This window comes from Lepisosteus platostomus, chromosome 2 (genome assembly GCF_059453375.1).
Source record: "Lepisosteus platostomus isolate fLepPlt1 chromosome 2, fLepPlt1.hap1, whole genome shotgun sequence".
In the NCBI taxonomy this organism is placed as follows: domain Eukaryota; kingdom Metazoa; phylum Chordata; class Actinopteri; order Semionotiformes; family Lepisosteidae; genus Lepisosteus; species Lepisosteus platostomus.
In genome coordinates this window covers 54,264,208-54,286,222 of record NC_142612.1, presented here as the reverse complement: position 1 = coordinate 54,286,222, position 22,015 = coordinate 54,264,208, and the positions used below count along the sequence as shown (strand labels likewise).

General features: G+C 39.6%; 3 long non-coding RNA genes across 3 annotated transcripts; 1 reads left to right on the top strand and 2 right to left on the bottom strand.

Annotated features, from left to right (window-relative positions):
* Nucleotides 1-121: 121 nt before the first annotated feature.
* LOC148676529 (uncharacterized) lies at nt 122-6,214 on the bottom strand. The gene is made up of 4 exons (XR_015927177.1): nt 5,902-6,214; nt 4,409-4,519; nt 1,660-1,744; nt 122-1,244 (listed from the first exon to the last, which is right to left on the bottom strand). It is a non-coding gene; the product is annotated as an uncharacterized LOC148676529 (long non-coding RNA).
* Nucleotides 6,215-10,857: 4,643 nt separating this feature from the next.
* On the top strand, nt 10,858-15,176 carry LOC148676528 (uncharacterized). Its single transcript, XR_015927181.1, has 2 exons — nt 10,858-12,574; nt 13,175-15,176. It is a non-coding gene; the product is annotated as an uncharacterized LOC148676528 (long non-coding RNA).
* A 2,637-nt stretch (nt 15,177-17,813) lies between these two features.
* Nucleotides 17,814-21,515, bottom strand: LOC148676527 (uncharacterized). The gene is made up of 5 exons (XR_015927172.1): nt 21,379-21,515; nt 20,950-21,297; nt 19,952-20,044; nt 19,495-19,568; nt 17,814-18,996 (listed from the first exon to the last, which is right to left on the bottom strand). It is a non-coding gene; the product is annotated as an uncharacterized LOC148676527 (long non-coding RNA).
* Nucleotides 21,516-22,015: the final 500 nt, after the last annotated feature.

Below are 22,015 nucleotides of genomic sequence, written 5' to 3'. Positions count from 1 at the left end.
TAAATGATTTTAATTGATTTTTAAATTTATCTTGGAAAGCTGCAGTATGGACTGAGGTTCATTGCTGTTCTCTGTGCAACTTCTCGTTGCAACTCTTTAAATGAAGGAAATGAAACCAAACTACATTGAGGGTACAGTATTTATTACCAACATGAAAAATGTACAAGGCTGAGCCTTGTACAGTACATAGCTTTTTTAAAGTTTTAAAGTCAAATTCTTTATATTGCTGAGACATGTGATGAGAAGAGTGATATTGAAATTACACTGAACACAGACACATTTTCCATTGTTGTGAACTGTGTAAAAGAGAAAGATTCCAGAGTCTTCCATGCAGTCCGGGCTGCTGCAGTTCAGACAGGAGACTACCCGGAGCAGAAGGATCTATTTCACATTCAGTCACAGTCACTGTAGGAGGAAGTGCAGTGCAGGGAAAAGCTGGGAGTCAAGAGGCAGCCAGTTCCCAGAGTTCAGCAGAGACCCAAGTACCTGCTGGGTACACACAGTACCAGTCACTAGGATCACACAGTCCGCTCAGTCCAAATCCTTCCCTCCTGAGGACTCCCTCCTCTGCATATTCACTCAGCCTCACACTTCCCCTCTGATTCCTGTGTGTCCTGTGCTGTTGTGGGAGACTCTGAACCCCCTGTGTTGACTTTCAGAGGGATTGTAGAGTTCTGGATTGCTGTAGAGGAACCAAGTCTCCTGTAGCAGTGTGTTGTGAAAGTTACCAGTCGAGTGCAGGATTAGTCTGCTGTAGATTACACACCGATTACACACTGATGGAGCTCTGTATTGATCATTGTAGGAACAGCACAAGCACTGGCAGCAGAAAGGGGATGTATATCACACACTGAGTCCTCTTCTGTATGGAACCGCAGGTCAGAGAGTAAGGCTGTGGCCAAGTTGTGCAGTTTCCTGTGTTTCATACAAAAGTTATTATTTCTGACAGAGAGATGATGGCAACATTTGCAAATGAGTTTGGTGAAAAAGGAAATACAGTAGATTCTTAATGAGGAATGTTTAAGAGCATGCATACAACAATGAAAAAATAAAACACAGTGACTTGAATCTGTCTTGTGCTACACAGCAAGAACATCTCCTCTGTGCTTCTGTCTCTTCTTCTCTTCTTCCAGCTCTGTCCTCCTGCTGTGCAGCTCCAGAGTGGCAGCTCTGCTCTACTGTGTCCTGTGCTGATGCTGAGTCCCACAGACCTCATACACTGCAGTGTCCCTGTGAGAGAGCTCCTGCAACACAGGTCAGAGGTCACTGTCACACAGGACGCTGAGGGCGATGGGCTAACACACTGATTCATCAAGCAAGTAAGTAATAAAGCTATTAAACTGAATTCATTATGTAAAAATGCTAATCTCTATCTTAAAGAACAGTATAATGTCACTATAAAGCCATATTATAAAAGCAGTAGAAACATAACATTACATATGAAATAAAGTTACTTTTCTGAAAATATTTTTTTTTAATTAAACACGACATGCATTCATTTAAGAACATGTTATGCGAATCTAACAAAAACACATGTACAAGATATAAATTTAAAACAAAGGAATTTCCATCAGACTAATAATCTGCAAGCCCAGATCCCACTCAGCCTGGCAGCCCTGAGACACAGGCAGTGTGTGAGGACTGATCCCTACTGCTCACCTGATAGTGTCCTTCAGCCCCCACAGCCTCTCTGCTCTCCTTTCGCACCCGAGTCTCAGAGTGCTGCTGAGCTGGGATCTCCCCCCTATAACAGAGGAGCAGATGAACCCCCATCAGGCCTGCTGAACAGCCTGCCCTCCAGTCTCTCTGCAGGACTGTGACCCCAGGACTGTACCACCTCTCCCCACACAGAGTGACCCTGGGACTGTACCACCTCTCCCTCACAGAGTGACCCCAAGACTGTACCACCTCTCCCCTTACAGAGTGACCCCAGGACTGTACCACCTCTCTGCTCACAGAGTGACCGCAAGACTGTGACAGCCAGCAGCTTCCTCTCTGTTCACTCTGCTCAGCTGCCCTGCTGGGGCCCAGCACTGACTCTCTATCAGCAGCTCACAAATAGCCACACAGTGAAGGAACAGGCAGTAGGAACCACACCACGCTGCTGTGTGACTGAAGAGAGAAGCAGGCTGGTGGAAACCACAGCTAGAAGGCCTGCTCAGCGGTTATTGCTTGTTTAAAAAAAGCAGCTTTGTTCTAAAACATCTGGCTTGAGACCTGCAAATACAGGATGGAGGCTGTTGTAGCTATTAAGTCTAACTATGTTTTGATAATTGTAAGTCGCCCTGAATTAATTGTCAGCACACTGTGTGAATAAAAGTGTAGCATCAATAGAATTGGCTTGTTGACATTAAAATAACAAAGACATTTGGTGGCTTATCAGGCAGAGCAGCGCAGACCCACCGTCCGAGGGGAAAAAGAAAATGCCCCTGAAAGAGAACCATATTAAGGTCCTGCAGGAGATAAAGGCACCCTCCTCTTGGGCCCAGGACAAAGGAGACGACGAGCCATAGAGGATCAAAGGGTTGAAAAGCCTCCGCGAAAGAGCTGCCGATAGCCCACTCAACTCAGATGGTGAGGACTGTGAGACCCCCTGTGAGAACAAAATGGAGGGAGGAGTAGGCCCAGCCAGAGATGTCCCTTTCTACTCCCCGGCAAGAGCAGAAGGGAGCACAGTATGCTCCTCCCTGTCTCCCAACGTTACATTTAAGGCAAGTCCAAGACTTTAATCTATCACTCCTGTCCGGGTAAGCTATAAGCAATACTGGCAAAGCCTTTTACAACTCCACCATGCCAGTGAAATTAACATTCATCTGTACTAATGTCAGGGAGCTAAGAGACAGAGTGAAAAGACAAGAAGTTTTTTACTACTTGGCCTCCGTGCGGTTCTCAGTATGTTTCTTACAGGAACTCCACCTGTGGGATGCAGGTGACAAGCGGGAGTGTAGGCTGGAGTGTAGGAGGAGTACGCTTTTCCGGAGTGGGAATCTTCCTGGGACATCGAGACATGAAGCTGAGAGTGATTAACATCTACGTTCTGACGGAACCCTTGGAATGGAAGGAAATACTCACTGACCTGGCCAGCTGCTGCACGATGAACAGACATGTGGTTCTCACCATCAATGTACCTTCTATGCTGCTCAGTTTCCCCTGGTGGGTGGCTTTAGGTGGTGTTTCCCAAAGACATGGAAACAACTTAGAGAAACTTGGCAGAGGCAGTGAGACAGAACCCAGTCATCGAGGGCCAGGCGATACTGAGAGACACAGGGGAAACCCTCAAGATCTCCCAATACACAGACGACCTGACACTGTTCCTGAGCTCATACAGTGGATTGCAGAGAGAGCTGCAGGTGATCCAGGGCTTCGGGCTCAAAGCTCAACTGTCGAAAGAGCAAAGTCAAGTTCTTCAGACCCTGGAGTTTCAGAATCATGATGCCAGAAAGTCTCGAGAAGGTCTGAAGAGGGTTTTTTTCCAGAACCAGGACAACGACACCACAAACTGGGCTGAGAAGATCACCAAGGTGAATGAGAAGCTGGCTCTGTGGAAAACATGGCTGCTGTCTCTCATGGTGTTGAAAGCAGACATCCTGCCTTTTTTGGTTTACCTGGTCGTGCGTACCCACTGCAGGCCATATTCAGATGAGTGCTGCATGGAATGGTCCTCAAGTCCATCTGGAGAGGTAGATGTACTGAGTACCGAGAAACAGGATGTGTCAGGCGGTTGAGGAAGGGGGGAGAGACATGCCACATTGCCCCTCAACTGCATCTGCTGATGCAACCTCTGTCAGGAGCTGCAGGACTCGATAAGCCTCAAGTACCTGTAGTTTGTCAGGCTATGGTTCTACATCCTAATGAGGCCCCTGATCCAGTTGTCAAACACTGGACCAAAAGCAGAAAAGTAACCAGAGACCTACACCCATGCTGTCAACTGGAGCCAGAGGTACGAGGCTACAAGACAGCCAGAGCTCTGCACCAACCCCAGGGCCCTGTACAAAGAAGTGAAAGAGCAACAGGTCACTGGAGAAACGCTGTGGGTTCCCAGAGAAAACTGGAAAAGGACGCTCTCAATAGAACTGGACAACAAACTAAAGGACCTGATGGATGGCCTTGCACCAGAGGCTGGCGACCAGAGAGGTCCTTTACATGCACCCAATCATCAGGAATCCACATTGCCCCCGGGACACGTGTTTCATCGAGGAGACACAGGAGCACACGTTCTGGAGCTGCCCATTCACAAGGTGGTGTGGGGCAAGACTATGCAACACCTGGGAGTGGAAACAGTGCTAAACTACCAGTTCATCCTGCTGAGGCTGAGTGACATCAGGACTGTACCACCTGTCCCCTCACAGAGTGACTCCAGGACTGTACCCACCTCTCCCCTCACAGAGTGACACCAGGACTGTACCACCTCTCCCCCTCACAGCAGCAGCCACACTGCAGAGCAGGAGCACAGAGAGGACTCCCAGCACTGCCCACAGGACTGGACACTGACAGCAGGGCTGGACCACAGCTGCACTGCCTGAGGACAGACATGGAGAGGATCTGTGCTGACCAGTACAGTGGACAGTAAGAATGGGAGACACTGAAGAGACATCGGATGATTTTAGACAAACAGAATGAGGGATAGAAAGATAATCTACCAGTCATCTGAGACAAATAACAGAGGTTTTAACCATCAAGACAGTGAGAATGAATATTTTCACAATAATTTAATTTAAAAAATATTTTTGGTACTAGATTTAAAGATTTTAACATTTTTCTTTCAAAAATCCAAGATAGAGTAGGCTGTATAGCAAAGACCAGTGGGTTTAAAATGCCCAAATTAACTTACAAAAATAATAGTTTATTTATAACAAAAAAAAACACATTGAATCCTACATCCTGTCAAACACAACCATTATTGTCTTCTCTCTCAGATGGTCAGGAAACTGATTTACTGAGAGCTAGAGATTTTGAACATAAAATCAAAAATTTAGACTGTTAATTAGGTACAAGAAAAAAATCGGAGCAGCAGGGAGGGTGGGAAGGTGAAAGAATAAGAAATCTAGATAATCTTTTTAGAAATTACATTCACAACCACATAATACTTACTTTAAATCAATTTATTTTATGTCTTTAATGAGAGACTTTATATTTTTATATCTTTTTAATCTGTGTAGCGTTTTGTTCACTTCTGACTTTTACTTAAATTTCAGTAAATTTAATGTTTCCTGGGCCTTAATTTAATAAAGATTAATTGAATTAAGATTACTTAAGTGGGCATAGTGATATCACCACGTATCAGTATTCTGAGGCTGTTTCAAGGGTCAGAGAGAAACCCTTCATTTTAAGATATACTGTATCAGCTGTAGTGATCTTGTTGCCTGTTGTTGAACAGTGTAAGTGTTTTTTTTAACAAGTTCTTCTTGAAGGCATAAGATTGTCTTTTCAGGACTGTTTTACGCACATACATACCAGACATGAAAGTATTCATATTCTAAGAAGAATTATTTGTTTAAAACTTTCATCCTATTTCCATCAAATACATCTGCTTTTGATTGTTCAACTTGCATAACAAATGATCTGTCTTTATGTATTAAAGGTTTTGCTAGATTTGGGGATGTTCTGAATTCTTAGAGATATAGAAGACTCTTAGACTCTAACAGCAAAGAACAGAACTTTTGTTTACAGATCTGCTCTGAAATTAATTATAATGAAGGCTGTTTGAAAAGATTTTGAAACCAGCATCTATAGTCTGCCAGCCTATACTGGTGTGCTTGTATACAGCTGACATCAAAAAGTGAAAAAGTAAGTACTTAGTCGTTTTTATCATTGAGGAAAAATTCAGTAAAATAAGAAAATAGTTATTTACTAATTGTTCTGTATATATAACTGGAGTACTGAAGAAAACAACACTTTTACCTTTATTTTGATCAGTTTTGTCAGGACCTGAAGAGAAGACAGAATCTTTTAAAACTACAGGAAGGATGCAGTCTTCAGAAACCTTGGATAACCAATTTGGAAATTTAGAACAATATCAAAGGAAAATATGCATATTTATTTAAAGATGTAAATTTTGGGGGAAAAATGGAAATAAACTCAGTCGTTTGGATTTAAAAATACTACTTATTTATTCCGTTAAAAATGATTTTTAACTAGGATTTTTATATACAATAGAAAGCAAATTGGTAAAGTACAGTGTTAGTGAGAAAGGAGTGAATGAGCTTACCAGTAACATTGATTGTCAGAGTGAGTCCTCCTGTAACACAATTGAAAATTTTTTTTTAAAATCTTACTACCATCAGAGCACGATGAATTCTGTTTTTTTTTTAAGTCTGGAAAAATTCACAACCATGTTTTTATTTTGAATTATGAATTGTCTCTATTTTACATTATTAACGCAGAAAGCTTTTTAAGTTTAGTTGTAATTACTCATACAGTAAATATCAGCCCTAAGTGATTAAAGTCCAGTGTCATTTTGAAGTAAGAGAGTTATCTTATCTTACTATTGATCCTCAGTGTGGTTCCATTGCTGAACACAAGAGCGTCGTTCTGAGCATCATTCTCTCTCCTAGCACAGTAGTACATTCCTGAGTCCTCATGGGAAACGTTATGGATCAACAAGCTGCTGTCTGGTCCAAGTGAATGTCGCGTCCCTAACCCGTTGTAGTAGTTGGCCGCTTGATATTTGGGTCTCACAGTCTGCAGTATGACCAGTGGGGACTGGTCTGGCTGCTGTCTGTACCAGTAGGTGTGAATCCCTTTGAAAGGACACTGGAGAGTCACAGTCTCCCCAGTGTGAGGAGTCAGTGATAAACAGTTAACAAACAGGCTGCAGAAAAACAAACCTGCAACCAAAATCAAATCATTTCATTTTCCAACTTGTCAAACAAAACTTTTTTTTAATGCCAAAGATTATATTTATACATCTGGAGATGAGGAATGAAATGTAAAAATGGATTTGAGGATTTGCCGTCTTTTAAAAATTGTTAAACACCTAACTCTCTAAACTACTTGTTTTACAAAACCTTCAGTAACACCCTGCTTTTTCCTTCCACAACATCTTCAGGCATTTATCTAAGGAGCAGAAATAGCACCGCCTGCTGTGTATGGCAGGTCTCTCTCAGCATCAGAAAACAGCAAAGCCCAATAAAAGATATTCTCCCCATACTCACGTGCGAGGCAAAGACCGTTTTTCATCTTCTCTGAATAACGTCTGCTTTCAATGTGTCAAGAGATCACTCCTCTCGATGCTGATCGGTACTGACTCCGCCTGCAGTAGAAACCACCTTTCTGTGAAACCAGCAGAGGAAGTTTAAACACACTGTGTCCGACACTCTTCTGCTCTGGCAGTGAGCACACAGGCTCTGCTCTTGTTCAGATCAGAACATCTCCATTGGAGTTACCCTATATTAAAGCATTTCTCCCACTGACGGACACTCAGATCTGTACGAATGGATCTCCAAGTATAAAGCATGTATCAGGAACTGAGCATCTGGATGACCTTGAGTCTTCAAGTTTTTGTTTCATTTACAGATCCAGCCATTCAAAGTGCGCGGTACAGACACGTACCGGAGGTAATTGGCTACGGCGTCGTGCATCGTGACGCGCGATGACGCAAAATACCGCGGTGCGTGATTGGTTGACCGACAGGGGCACTCGTGGTCCGTTAGTCTGTCGTAGAAAGACTTACTGTAAACGTCTTTACTGTGCCCGTTGTAGATATTGAATTTTACCACTGAAGGGAAATCTTAGTAGCTGAGCATAAAAAGAATAGGAGCATACTGTAACGCGTGTGAAGGCCATAAACGATATTAATTTTGGAACATAAACATACAGTATATAGCTGGTCTTGGTACTTTAAAGAAAAAAAAACACACCAGTATTCCATTTCTCCCTAAACATTGTAAGCTTCGAAGTCTTTAACTAACGTGATACCGGAGTCAACAAGCATACTTTTAGAATTTGATTAAAAGGGAATATAATATGGAATCGCGTATCTCAAGAAATTAATAACGATATAATTATATTCATGTTGCAAAAGAACTGCAACGGACATAAAAACTCCCTTGCTTTTAACAGAGCGTTCCATAATTTCTAACTACGAAAATGCCAGGTGAAAGGATTTGTAAACATATTTTGTTAAAGCAAGGCAGTTTTTTTCCGCAACGAAAGTTTAGCCTTTGTCACTAATGAAACCACTAAATAAAGACATAAATATAGAAATCTTAAGATTTGTTTTATTTAATGTTGGTAGCAGGATGAACTGTCAGAGTGTATATTTTGTTGCAGAGTTGCTGCAAGATGTTAACAGTGAAAAAGGTATTTAGAAATGAGTTATTTCAAGATGAAAAAGAAAACATACACGAAACATGGTTTCATTATGACCAGAATCGGTCTTGAGATATTTTTAACTTGATTTACAGTATTTGAGAGGTATGTCTTAGCACCGATACTACAGTGCTTAAGTACTGCTCACGTATATGTTTCTAGGTTTATATTATGCATTTCATACGGTCAAATTACTTTTGAGCAACTAATAAGAAGCACGAAACGGTATGCGTTTTAGTTTCGTTTTGTGCTAGGACCCGTGGATTGATTAGAGATATCAAGTACATACAAGTCATTTTTTAAATGTTGTAGTTCGTCTTGAAAAAATGTTACGAGTAAATCATCTATCAACAATTACACAGGTTCTGTTTCCATATTGCGGATTTTGGTTACGTAATATTATTTTCTAGATTTCACGTTGTGAATATATGATTTGGGCAAATAGAGCCGCAAAGAAGTACATTATTGGTTGTTGTTTTTTTTTTTGCAGTTTTATCTAGAACAAGCGATGCTTAAACCTTTGTCTGATTCTTGTGAAACTATCCACACGACAGTTACAGTACCTAGGAGTTGACTTCAGTGATGTCACTGATGGGATGTTTCTAAAAATCCATCCTCTGTAAAACGTCTTCTCTAGTTGTCCTGCATATGTATTCGCTAATGAAGCTGTGTGTTCTGAGCCTGGATCTCTACATTTCTGTATGAACCAGCTTAGAGGGCTAAAGACAGCTTGTGTTTAAATTGAGTGTAAGGCAATTTATGCTTCTAAAGTCATGGTCAGCATTTATTATTGTACTGTGCTGTAAACTTGTTCTGTGCCAAGTCACATTATTTTATAGCGTATTTATAGCGTTATCAAATCCGGTGGCGCTGTGTGTTAGTTTCCTGACTCCAATGTCACATGGTCTGTGATTGAAACCTGTAAAACCGGTTTATTTCGTCACAGCCAGCACTCTTCAGGTGTGAGGGTCTTCTGCTCAGAATGAAACGCTAAAATGTAATGTAGGCTCTGAATGGGTTCAATTATGATTTGGGCTTGATTAAGGTCGCTGCCTTTCATTTAAAACCCTACTTGAATCCTTCTAAACTAAAAACCAGTGTTAGTGAGTTCTAAATAAAGAGGTATCCAGGTAACAGTGAAACGGGCGGACAGTCTGGGGAGATCGCCCGTTTTCCATGTAAAAAGTTCCCTGGTTCCGCACCCCTTGGTGTTTCTCTCGCTCTCTCTCGGGTCACCTGATCATTAGCTCGAAAGATTGGAGTGCTTTGTGTATATTCTAATGGTAGTGGGGGCAGGGTGTGTGGGAACAGGTTTGGTTGAAATTGCATTGGAGATCTATGTTCTTCACACCTGAAACATTTTCTCTGAAAGCATTTTCTTCGCAGTTTAACCGATCTTGTTACAGCATGTTACAGTTTACTATTATTAACCATATTAATTTTAAGTGCTTAATGTAAAATCTTGTAAAAATATATTTTCATTGTTCAAATATACATTAAGTCTGACTATCATATAATAAGTTAAATACAAAACTAAAGAAAAAATAGGGTTAAATATAATTCAAAATATTTTGCTAACAATGTTAACTGTTTATGAATAATAAAATGTATTAACTAAGGAGTAGGATGGCACAGTTGTTAGTATGTTTTTTGTTTTGTTTTTTTTTCATAAATACAACAGTAGTACCTGATGTCTCAGTGGCTTTCAAAATTAAATTATGCATGCAAACCTGTGAACTAGAAAGATAACTAAGATATCCATCCATTTATAATGGTGGCAAAGTGGTTAGCATTGCTATCTTGCAGCACTGGGGTCCTAGGTTCAATTCCTGCCATCCTGTGTGTGTGGGGTTTACATGTTCTCTCTGGGTTACATGGTTTTTCTCCATATGTGTGATATGACTCCCTCTCGCACTCCAAAACATACCGGTAAGTTAATTGGTTTATGGGAAAACTGGCCCTGGTGTGTGTGTGTTTGTGTCTGTCTGTCCTGTGATGGACTGGCGCTATGTCCAGGGTGTATTCTGCCTTGTGTCCGTTGCTCACTGGGATAGGCTCCAAATCCTCTGTACTGGATAAAGAGATTAGAAATGGAAGTAAAGGCACTGTGTGGATGGAACTATACACAGTGTTAGAAACCCACTATGAAATGGCAGCATCTCACTGAGAATAAAATATTTTATAGTGCTGGCTTAAGGAACAACAGTAGTACCTGATGTCTCAGTGGCTTTCAAAATTAAATTATGCATGCAAACCTGTGAACTAGAAAGATAACTAAGATATCCATCCATTTATAATGGTGGCAAAGTGGTTAGCATTGCTATCTTGCAGCACTGGGGTCCTAGGTTCAATTCCTGCCATCCTGTGTGTGTGGGGTTTACATGTTCTCTCTGGGTTACATGGTTTTTCTCCATATGTGTGATATGACTCCCTCTCGCACTCCAAAACATACCGGTAAGTTAATTGGTTTATGGGAAAACTGGCCCTGGTATGTGTGTGTTTGTGTCTGTCTGTCCTGTGATGAACAGTATTCAGACTGTAGAAATACAGTACGTACTTGTGTTTCTACAACCTCAGAGCCTTTCTGTTAACCTTCTCTCCAGTGAAATATCGACTTCCCAAGTGCCTCCTTCTCAGCACAGCTGTTGCTTAATAACTGGAAGAGCACATTTATTTACCATAGTACTGTCTGCTGTGGTGTGTCTCTGTAAAAGAGGAACCCTGAGAAATGTGCATGTGAAAAAACCACGGGTTCTTGTTCTCAACTGCATCACAGATTTGTATCAACTGGTGAATTGTACTTCCCTCTTCCTTTCAAGCTATATCTCAAGGGGTGCCTAGTTATTAGACATATTAGATATTATACATATTAGACAGAAGTAAACTTCTGATCCAAACTTCCTATGAGACTTTTCGAAAGGACAGGATTGTTATAATCGCCTTTAACCGGAAAAATGTTTATATTGACTGCCAACACCTGCAAATGTGGAGATCCAATCAATGTTCTTCCATTCCTGTGAATAATCTGTCTAAACGAGTCATTCTGATGCAATGACCACAGGCTCATCTGTTCAAATTAGGGTCCTGTGTAATTTATCGATACTCATGTCAAAATAACATTTAATATGTAAGTTTAATATGTGATCAAAATGCGTAGCTGATGTGAAATGAAAATCGTTGTCAGAAAGGACATTGTTTTTTGTGTTCTCTAAGGAACAGTTCTGACATGCTGTGTACAGTACTGCAATTAGCAACAGATGCTTTTAGCAAAGTGTGATGTTTCGTTCCCCCTCTGTTCTTTCTTCTGAGGGAAAGGCTAACATCCTGGCTGTCCATGTGGCATTAATGGCCTTACTTTTAATTTTCAGAGTCAGTTTACCAATGTTGGTACAAACACCAGAATATGCAGATGGAAGGTCATTTTCCATTGGAGCAATACCTTTAATATCATGGCATAATACCTATAGCTATATCTCTAGTAGCATAATACTCTGTAGCATAATACCTATAGATACTGTATATCTCTAGGAATTGATTAAGTGCTGTTGGAAATATAGTATCATTGACAGCTGTAAGGGTCCCCAGGAAATGCTTGTCAATGTTTTCAGGAAATGCTTGTCAATGTTTTGCTGTCATTGTCTTTTAATGTGTTCTCACCGCCATCCTGTAACAGGGCTCCTCAAATTTAATTCTCAAGATTTATTTTTTTTGTTCTGGCAAATTTGTTCTTGCAAATAACCTGACCTGGTAAAGGCCCTAACCGCACAAGAGTGATGAAGACGAAAAACAATGCATACCTTTCCCTTAAAGCTCTCTGCCAGAATCTGTCAGCAAAATAAAACACTTTTGAAAGAGTCATCCATTCATCCATGGGTTAATAATATCACCCATTATTAACATTCAGAGGACTCTCTGCCTTTTCACACTATCACAATATGTCGTGCATGTCTGAGTTTCAAAGAGGGATCAAAGCAATATGTTGGCAAGGTTTGTGAGGGCTCTGTCAGAATGGGTGGGTCCTGGGGTGATAGCAGAGAAGACTAAAATAACTGTGGACATAGTTAGCTGACTGAATTGTCAGCACTGTCTTTTCCTCTTGGTGCTTCCCACTTGAACACAGCCAGTGTGACATTTCCTCCTGTATTTTCAGCTGCCGTGTAGAAAGACTTGCTGAAGAGGCAGAAATAGCTTGTGCAAAGTGAGCAAGTGTATTCTGTTGGAGTGTGTGTTCTGTGTGGTTATTTCTTGAAGTTCATGTATCAAGGTATCAAGATATGGCCAGCAGCCATATCACCCTGCAACTCACAACTGGCAACCCACTGAAGCTAAGCAGGTGTGAGCCTGGTCAGTACCTGGATGGGAGACCTCCTGGGAAAAACTAAGGTTGCTGCTGTTGGAAGAGGTGTTAGTGGGGCTAGCAGGGGGCGCTCACCCTGTGGTCCATGTGGGTCCTAATGCCCCAGTATAGTGATGGGGACACTATACTGTAAACAGGCGCCGTCCTTCGGATGAGACGTAAAACCGAGGTCCTGACTCTCTGTGGTCATTAAAAATCCCAGGGCTCTTCTCGAAAAGAGTAGGGGTGTACCCCGGTGTCCTGGCCAAATTTCCAATTGGCCCTTACTAATCATGGCCTCCTAATAATCCCCCTCTATGAATTGGCTACATTACTCTGCTCTCCTCCCCACTGATAGCTGATGTGTGGTGAGCGTTCTGGCGCACTATGGCTGCCGTCGCATCATCCAGGTGGATGCTGCACATTGGTGGTGGTGGAGGGGAGTCCCCATTACCTGTAAAGCGCTTTGAGTGGAGTGTCCAGAAAAGCGCTATATAAGTGTAAGCAATTATTATTATTATTATCAAGGTAACGAAAGTAAAAAAAGTTTGAGAGGGAGAGGTGTGGATAGTGTGTCTGATGCCTACATTCTTCCTCTTTGTGTTTTCTCTTCTTAGCTCTTGAGACAACTGACCACAGTAACTTGCTTCCCAGCTCACTCTCTCGTGCAACACAGAGTGTGCCGAGAGTCTCTGGGCTCATGGTTGCTCAGAGGACATGGGCCAAGAGTCTGTGGGCTCATCGTCGTTCAACGGACATGGTCCAAGAGTCTGTGGGCCCATCATCGCTCAGAGGCCACGTGCTGAGAGTGTATGGGCTAAGTGAGAGGAAGAAGAGTCTTGCTAAGGTCGGTAGTGGGGCTTCTGTGAGTGTTAACCTATAGTGTGTATCGATGTGCTGTCAGTTGCCCACTGTTTCCTACTGGGTGTGGAAGAACGTGCTTTACAAGCTGTACATCCTGGGGGTGTCTGCTTCAGGGTCTGAGACTCTGAGACTCTGTGCGCACTGTGTGCTGCGGTCAGCTGCAGATAAGATCTCTGACGTGTTATCAAGTCTGCTCTCACACATGGTCTCCCAGCCTCGAGTAGGTCTGGGAGGTTCTGTGCAAGTGTGTGCATCTGGGAGGTGTGTGGTAGTGGAACTTCAGACTTAACCTAATGATTCTTCCACTTTCTGTAATCTGTATCTGTAATAACCCCAAAGATTCGGGTTTGTAATCAAGTTGATTGAATTCTTTACAATTTTAGATATTTCAGACCCTAGACTGTCCCGTGTCTCGACTGGTCCTGATTAGTGGACCCCATAGCAGTGACCCGAGACTATGCTAAGAATTTATTGGAAGTCCATCTAATTGACACTCGCAGACAGGAAGGCTGGCTTGTGACATCAAGGTCATCGTCAGTGGTGATAAAATCAGGAGTCTCAGTCTGACCTTTGCCTTATTTTTTACCATTCATAGGGCATTTGGCATTCTTACAATCTGACTCTCAGATTCTGAAACACATTTCAATTAAGGGAATGTTTTGGTATCATGTCTGTGCTATTTTATTTTTGCAAGACTTTAACAAGTCTCATATTGACAATGCAATGAGACAGTTTGATGCTTTTTTATGATTTACTGCTTTGTTGAAAAACCATCATCTTTATAATCTGAAGGGTTTTTCATAGCAAATCAGAGCTTGCAGTCAAGCTTGCTTCGTCTTGCACTTCTTACCACAGGACGGTCTGTGTTTACCCTGTGCAAGTAGCACAGATTGGTGTGATAACTACTGGTGTAGGTGGGTACAAGAAGGGGAAACAGGCTGCTAGATTTGGAACAGTGATGAGATTTGTAGTCCCTTGCTTCAGCAAATACCAAACATTTAGTGCATCTTCATTGTTTTCACCAAGGAGAAAAACCCTTCACTGACCATAACAGCGTGTGCCTGTGCTTGTCCTGTCTGTGGAAGTCCAGTAATATGGTTGGATTGTCTTGGTCATGTTCATTAGTGGTTTCTGGCTCTGCCAATAGAAGAGATGTTTTTCCATTGAAGAGGCTGATGAGGGTTCGCTGTAGCAGTGAAGCCGGATGTGTCTGACCACTGACAGACTCTGAACAGGTGTGAATACCAAAGTGAGCGCGAGACAAACCAGAGCGCTGTTCTAAAACGACAGGGAGGCGGGGGGCCTATGTGGTTCAACGAGAGACACTTTTCCCCTAAGGTCTCTTGCTGCTTTGGCTGCGAGACCAACTTGTCAATGTGGTTCTGTGCTTACAGTATGTGAGCACACAGTGAACCCCATTTCTGCTGCAGGGCTCACAGCAGGGCTGTGGGCTGGCTGGGGGTGACACTATGTGGTTTAATTGCCTCGCTTTTCTGTGCTAAAATTATCAGATTGCTTCATGTTGAAAGATCAGGTCTGCCTGCATCTGCAAAACATCACAAATTGTGTAGAAATTACAAAAACATACAGGAAACACCTAATTTATACTGCTTCTGCTATAGATGTACTGTATGATGAAATAAAGGGAGCCAACACTCTCTCTAAATTGCCTCATGTCATTGTCATTTTTTTAGCACTAATGAGTTGAGCATTTTCACAAGAGTTTGGAAAACAATAAAATTAAATGCTGACTATATTTCTTTTCAAATGATCTAGAGTTACGGTAGTTCTAATTCTTGAAGTGAACTTGAGCTGCTAAATAACTATGGCACAGATGTTTTTTATGTTTATTCTCAGATATTCAGTAAGGTTCAGTTCTTACAAAGAAAAAAAATGTAAATTTAAACACTATTATATGATCTTTTGAGCATTACATTTTCTCAAAACAGAACTGAACAAATTAATGAAGTATACAATATAAAAAGGGAGCTCAGAGGAAAGAGTGGGAAAAAGGGAGGATTAAAATAATAAAGTGTATCTGACCAGGCTGACACAGGTTTTGTACAAGTGCAGTACGCCCGCTGTTCTGCTCTCAAGAGGAACAATTCTTCAACTGATGGCAACCTGCTGTGGTTTAAAGATGTCTTAGTCTCCACTCAACTTCACAGTATGCAAAAGTTTAGGCACCTCTGGTCAAATTGCATGTTTCACAGAATCTCTAAGTGGAAAGAAGTTAACACAACCTCTGCAGGGAACAAACTTAAACATGACACATTTTAATGCACAATTCCGATTTATTTGCTGAATTGAACATACTGAAAAAAATAAAATTATGAATGTGGCATGCGCAAATCTTTAGGCACCCTGTCAGTCAGTACTTAGTAACACCTCCTTTAACAAAAATCACAGCTTCTTGTAGCCAGCTAAGAGTCTTTCTATTCTTGCTTTAGGGTTTTTTTTCCATTCTTCCTTGAAGAATTCTTCTAGCTCAGAAATATTATTAGGTCTTCTTGCATGAACTGCATGTTTGAGATCTCCCAACAGATTTTCAATAGTTTTCAAGTCTGGGGACTTAATCTTTCGTTACTGTAAGTACTTCATGGTTGATTTTGAGATATGTTTTGGATAGTTGTCTTGCTGAAATATCCAACCTCTTTTCAGCTTCAATTTCATCACTTAGCTTCTAGGATTTGTTGATATTTAGTTGAATCCATTCTTTCTTCAACCTGCACAATATTTCCTGTGCCACTGGCTGCCACACAACCTCAAAGCTTAACAGATCCACCCCATGCTTAACAGTTGGCAACTGTTCTTTTCTTCAAATGCTTCACCTATGTTTTCTCCAAATGTATTTTTTGTGGTGGTGGCCAAAAAAAGTTTTTTTGGTTTCATCAGTCCACAGCACTTTGTTCCAAAAGGTTTCTGGCTTATCTAAGTATAGTTTTGCACACTTCACATGTTGCCTTTTGTGATGAGGTTGTAGAGATGGTTTCCTTCTGATAACTCTTCCATGGATTTTAACTTCCATTTCTTAATGATGTTTCTGACAGTGGAAATTCTAAGATGGAAGCTTATAAATATCTTATACAGTAGATATCTTTTTTCTTTGTAAGAGTCAGTTTTATTTATTTTCAAGTCCTCAGTCATCTTCTTAGAGGAGGCCATGGTTGTTGTGAGTAGGCACAACATCCTGAGAGGTTAGAAGGGTCAGAGTATTTATTCGACTATGGAATTGTCTTCACCTGGCTTAATTTAAGGCCTAACGAGTCAATCAACTTGGCAGCCACCTACTTGAACTTGTATAATAATGTTTTAGTTATTGTACTATTTTATTTAAACCAGAATTCATAATTACCAGAGAATCACAGAGTATGAAAAATAATATCTGAAAGAATGTAATTCATGGATAGATAACAAACAGGCAACTTGTCTGATGTGACAATTGCAGTACAGATGACAGTTGTGGGCTTTATTTTCCAGTGCAGTCAAACAGTGGGCACCACTTGTACATGTAGTGTGGAGTGGGTAGTTTGTGCAGTCGAAACATGACAGTCTCCGTAGTTTATACACAGTATCTGCTGCTGGGCTATAATACTGAGAGCTCATTTCTCTTAATAAGCAGAATTTAGTTAAAAATTACAAATGTCTATAGAGGTTTATATAAAATATAATACTCCTTTGAAAAATTAACTTTATGCTTAAAGTTAAATTGTTTACTGCCGTTATTGATTTGAGTTGCTGGTTTCCATGTGCAATGACTCAGCCGACAACAAGGTTCTGACTGAAATGTGGGCTGTACACCAGAAAAACCTGCTAATCTCTTCTCTTTTCAATTCACGGTCATGTCAAGACCAAAGACAACCTACAGGTACAAACATCTTAAATTTGTTTGGTGTTTTAATATTGTCGCACTACATTACTACATTCCTTTTTTTTATTAAAACCTTGATGTTGTTGGAAAACAAAGACTTTAAACCTTCCTATATAGACACTATGATGTTTTGCCAGTCCTGTAAGTCTACGGTCAAGAAGAAGTAGAAATTATTTTTAGCTCTTCCACAAAGGCAGCAGCGTTATGGGAACAGTAATGACCAATGTGAGATGGCCAACAACATGAATTGTGGACAAGTGCTGATCTCATGGCATCTCTCTCTCTCTGTGACAAAAATGCACATTAATAAACAGGAAACCATGTATCTGCTAACACATTCTATTTTTTTCCTCCTGAAGCAGCAGGATAATCTGCAAGACAGTCCCATGTTTATCAAGACAGCTCTGTTTCCCACTTCACATTAAAAAGAACAGTAAAAAAGTTACAGACTGGTGGTTAAACTTTTTGGTATTAAACATTACAGTTTCAGTTATTTTTGTGACATTTCTGTATTATTAATGTAATAATTAATAACATTAATTAACAGTTTTGGGTTACAGACCTAAATAAACATTTTATATTCTTACTGTATTACCCCTAGAATTCTCCAGTACTATAAAAGATATATATTACCCTTTGGGATGGATAAAGTATTTTGAATTGAATAAAACATAGAAGGGGAATTTCCTTTGTAACACGAATATGTCTTTGCTTACTCATTGAACAAAGCTGAAATGTATACTTTTTCCAAACATTTTCCATTCCAAATAGATGACAACACGACCCACAAACTCAGCAGTAAAATTGGGGATTTTACTGGCTCGTGTGGATCACAGCAGTTTGACAAAAGCACATCAAAGCCGAGTCAAACAGAACAATTTCAGACTGTCACAGAGTTGCTGTGCAGGAGCAGAACAGTATCTTAAAGTCCTTCTTCATAAGAACAGAATGACACAGCCCACTGGTCAAGCAGGAGACACCAGGGCAGCACAGATTGTTTCATATTGAAATTGATATCGTCACGGGTTAAATGTTTCTAATTCTATTATTGTTCTTTTAGACTAATTTTAAAATTGAGCTTCTATGAAGTTCACACAGCAAATTGCTTTTCTGTGCTCTCAGACTGATATCATTTCTCGCTTTCATCACCCTTTAATATACAGTATATCTACATTCTCATTTGTGCGTTGTTCTTGTGTTTCATTAATTAGCAGCATTATAAGTGAACATTCCATATCTCTATAATTGAAAAAAAAAACACTGGAGGAACTGTTATTGCACATCAACATTTTTTTATTAAAATAAAGATATTTGGGGGTGGATATTTACAAAACCATTTACTTTATTGTCAGTAAATATTATTGATATTCAATCTCTCAATGTTGAAAAGTTTTAAAAATACGTTGACTGTCTGTCACTGGTTTCTAAACTACAGGACGTATTTCTGGTTTGTGCTGTTTCTATCAGTGCTGCCCGTTGATTATACTGTGCTCCCTCCCTGGGATCAGCTCTGACAAGTAAACTGCACCTCAGCGTAGGTGGAGTGTATCTCTTTCTTCTTTATCCTCTTCTGGGTTGTGGCCGCTTGAACCTCGGCATACGCTAAATCTTGTTGCTAAAATCAAACGGATGAGCTCAGTCATATTCTGATAAGTAAGCAATAAGATATTCACTGCGGTTTCGTGCAAAATAAAGGAAATTGTTTGGGCACATAAGAACACAAGAAAGGATGCAAACATCTAACTTGGTTGACTGTAGATAACTGATAAAAGGATTTCATGAAAGAAGTCTGTTTTATGTCTTCAACAACATGGCTCCCACAACCTTTTGTATCAGATCTTACGGCTGATATTAGTGTGGACAATGTGAAATTCAATAGTTGTGAACTATTAAACATATTTATATAAGAATAAATACAGTATACAATATAAGAAGCTCTGAGTTCATTGCTGTAACAAAGGAGTAATTTCCCTGCAATTGTGTGCTTCACAAGTAGACCAGTTGCTGCTAGGAAGACAGGGACATGATTATCTAGCTGTGATTCTGGAATCCTCTGCAGTAAGGACAGTCTATCAAAATTGGTGTGTAGAGTGTTAAAGCAGCATTTCTTTACCTGTGTGTTCTCTTGGAGTTTCTCAGATTTATTCACAAGGAACTTGCCCAGAATCTGGAGTCTCCTCATTAACACTGAAATAAATCAATTGCTGTTAGTATTAGCTGCACCACCTGTAGTATAGAAGTAGTATTATTTAATTTGGAACAAGTAAAGGTTAATTCCATGCTGATAAGTAGAAAAAAAAGTAGAAAGAAATTCTGAGCCTTTAAATGTTCCTGTATTATTAATTTAATTAATTTATCATACTTGCTTTATTTCTATTATCTTTCTTTCTATTAACTTTAATTTGCTTACAGTGCATACCAAACCTGTCCTTTAATATCACAATATATTACACAATATATTACAATTAATTTATTGAACTTTAGCTTACAATCAAGACCCTAATTGCTGGATGAATACCAATTTCTCCTATTGCTGAGATTAATTTTCACATAAAATGTTTGCAACTCACCTATGACTATAATCAATAAAATAAAACTACAGATAAGTGAAGCAACCAGAATGATTGTTTTCCATGATTCAGGATGTTGTTGAACATAAGAATCTGTGAGGGACGATAAAAGTTACAGTTAAACTGTCAAATTCAGACATTCTGTTAATACATCATCGCAAATATGAATTTTGTGGATAGAATTTTAAGGATGTACAAGATTGCTTTCTAAGTATAGTTTGACTGATGTAAGATATATCAGATTTGTTAAAGAAAGTACAAAAGATTATTTTGCTATTTTTTCTTGAAATACTGTCATATTTAGCACCATGACTGTTAAATTGTTAGAAAAAAATAACTTTTTTCTTTTGTACTTCATGAGTTTTGTTTGCCCTTAATTATACAGGGGCAGTGCAGTCATGTAACATTATAATTCTATAACAAAGACTTTGTGTTATACCTGCACTCAAGAATCAGTAAAAAGTAATAAAATTAAAGACCTTTTCTGAACCAGAACTCCTTCAATATGTATTAACAATAATATCATAAAGATAAAACTGATATTGTTTTTCCATTATTTCATTTATGGAACAATTTCCATTATTTTCCATTATTCCATCATGCAATCCAAAGTTTCAATGATTGCTTTATTCAAAACAGTGTTCATCTTAGTATTTAGGGTGCAAAATAATTTAATCCTTAAATGTTGTAGAATTCTAAAATAAAAAGTAATAAAAATATCTTATCTTTGTTTTTTTTGTCTTTGTATTGTCAGTACCATAAAAAAAACAAAAATCTAATTACACAAAATTCAACGTTTTGTATTTTTATTATACACTTTGAAATCATGTTTTACTACTCAAAACTGAAAAACAGTTGAAAAAATCTTGTTATAAAATGTCAATTGTTTTATATAATCAATTCCTGAGATTTTTAAACTATTAATTATGTACACACTTCAAAATCAGTCCAAACTGCTCAAAGTCCAGTGTCAGTGGGGAGTAAAAGATTGATCTTACCGGTACTTCTGATACTCAGTGAGGTGCTGTTGCTGAACACAAGAGCATCGTTCTGAGTGTCGTTCTCTCTCCTAGCACAGTAGTAAATTCCTGAGTCCTCATGGGAAACGTTATGGATGGACAGGCTGCTGTCTGGTCCCAGTGAATGTCGTGTCCCAAACCCGTTGTAGTAGATGGCCACGTGATATTCAGGTCTCAGAACCTGCAGTATGACCAGTGGGGACTGGTCTGGCTGCTGTCTGAGCCAGTAAGTATAAATCCCTTTGAAAGGACACTGGAGAGTCACATTCTCCCCATTGTGAGGGGTCAGTGATAAACAGTTAACAAACAGGCTGCAGAAAAACAAATCTGCAAACAAAATGATCAAACATCTTAACATATATTTGTATAAATGTTTTAATTAATCATTAATGAAAAAAAGTTACTCACTTGTTTTTAACTTTGACTTTAAAATGTTGAATCTAGTTTTCATAATGAGTATTCCTTCAGTCTCGTGTGAAGGAAAAACTTTTAGTAAAGTTAATTCAGGAAGAACTGACCCATCTGAAGAGTTGTAAATGTGATGTCGTGTTTAGTGACAGAAATGCACAGATAATCAGCATAAGGTCATCACATGACTTTCACAAAACTTCCTGTAATGTTTTTCTTTTCTTGTAGTTTAAGTCGCACATTGTCATTGCGCTGTTTATAATCTTTTACACTTTTGAAGTATTGATTTTAAGCATTACTGTTGAAAAAATAATATAATACTATGCTATAATATTGTAGTTCAAAATGGAAGAGTTATTATGTTTGGAAATGGAAAGGAATAACCTTAATTCTGAAAACAATTTCTAAGCAAGCAAATAAAATAGATGACTTGTAAGTCTACAGGGATTCGTATCAGTTAGTTCCTGTAATGTTTTTCTTTTCTTGTAGTTTAAGTCACACATTGCCATTGCACAGTTTAGGGGGCAGATTGCTGGCTCTGTGGCTAAGGATCTGTGCCTGGATCTTTGCCTGTGGCTGGAAGGTTGCCTGTTCAAATCCCACAGCTGGCAGAGGAATCCTACTCCATTGGGCTCCT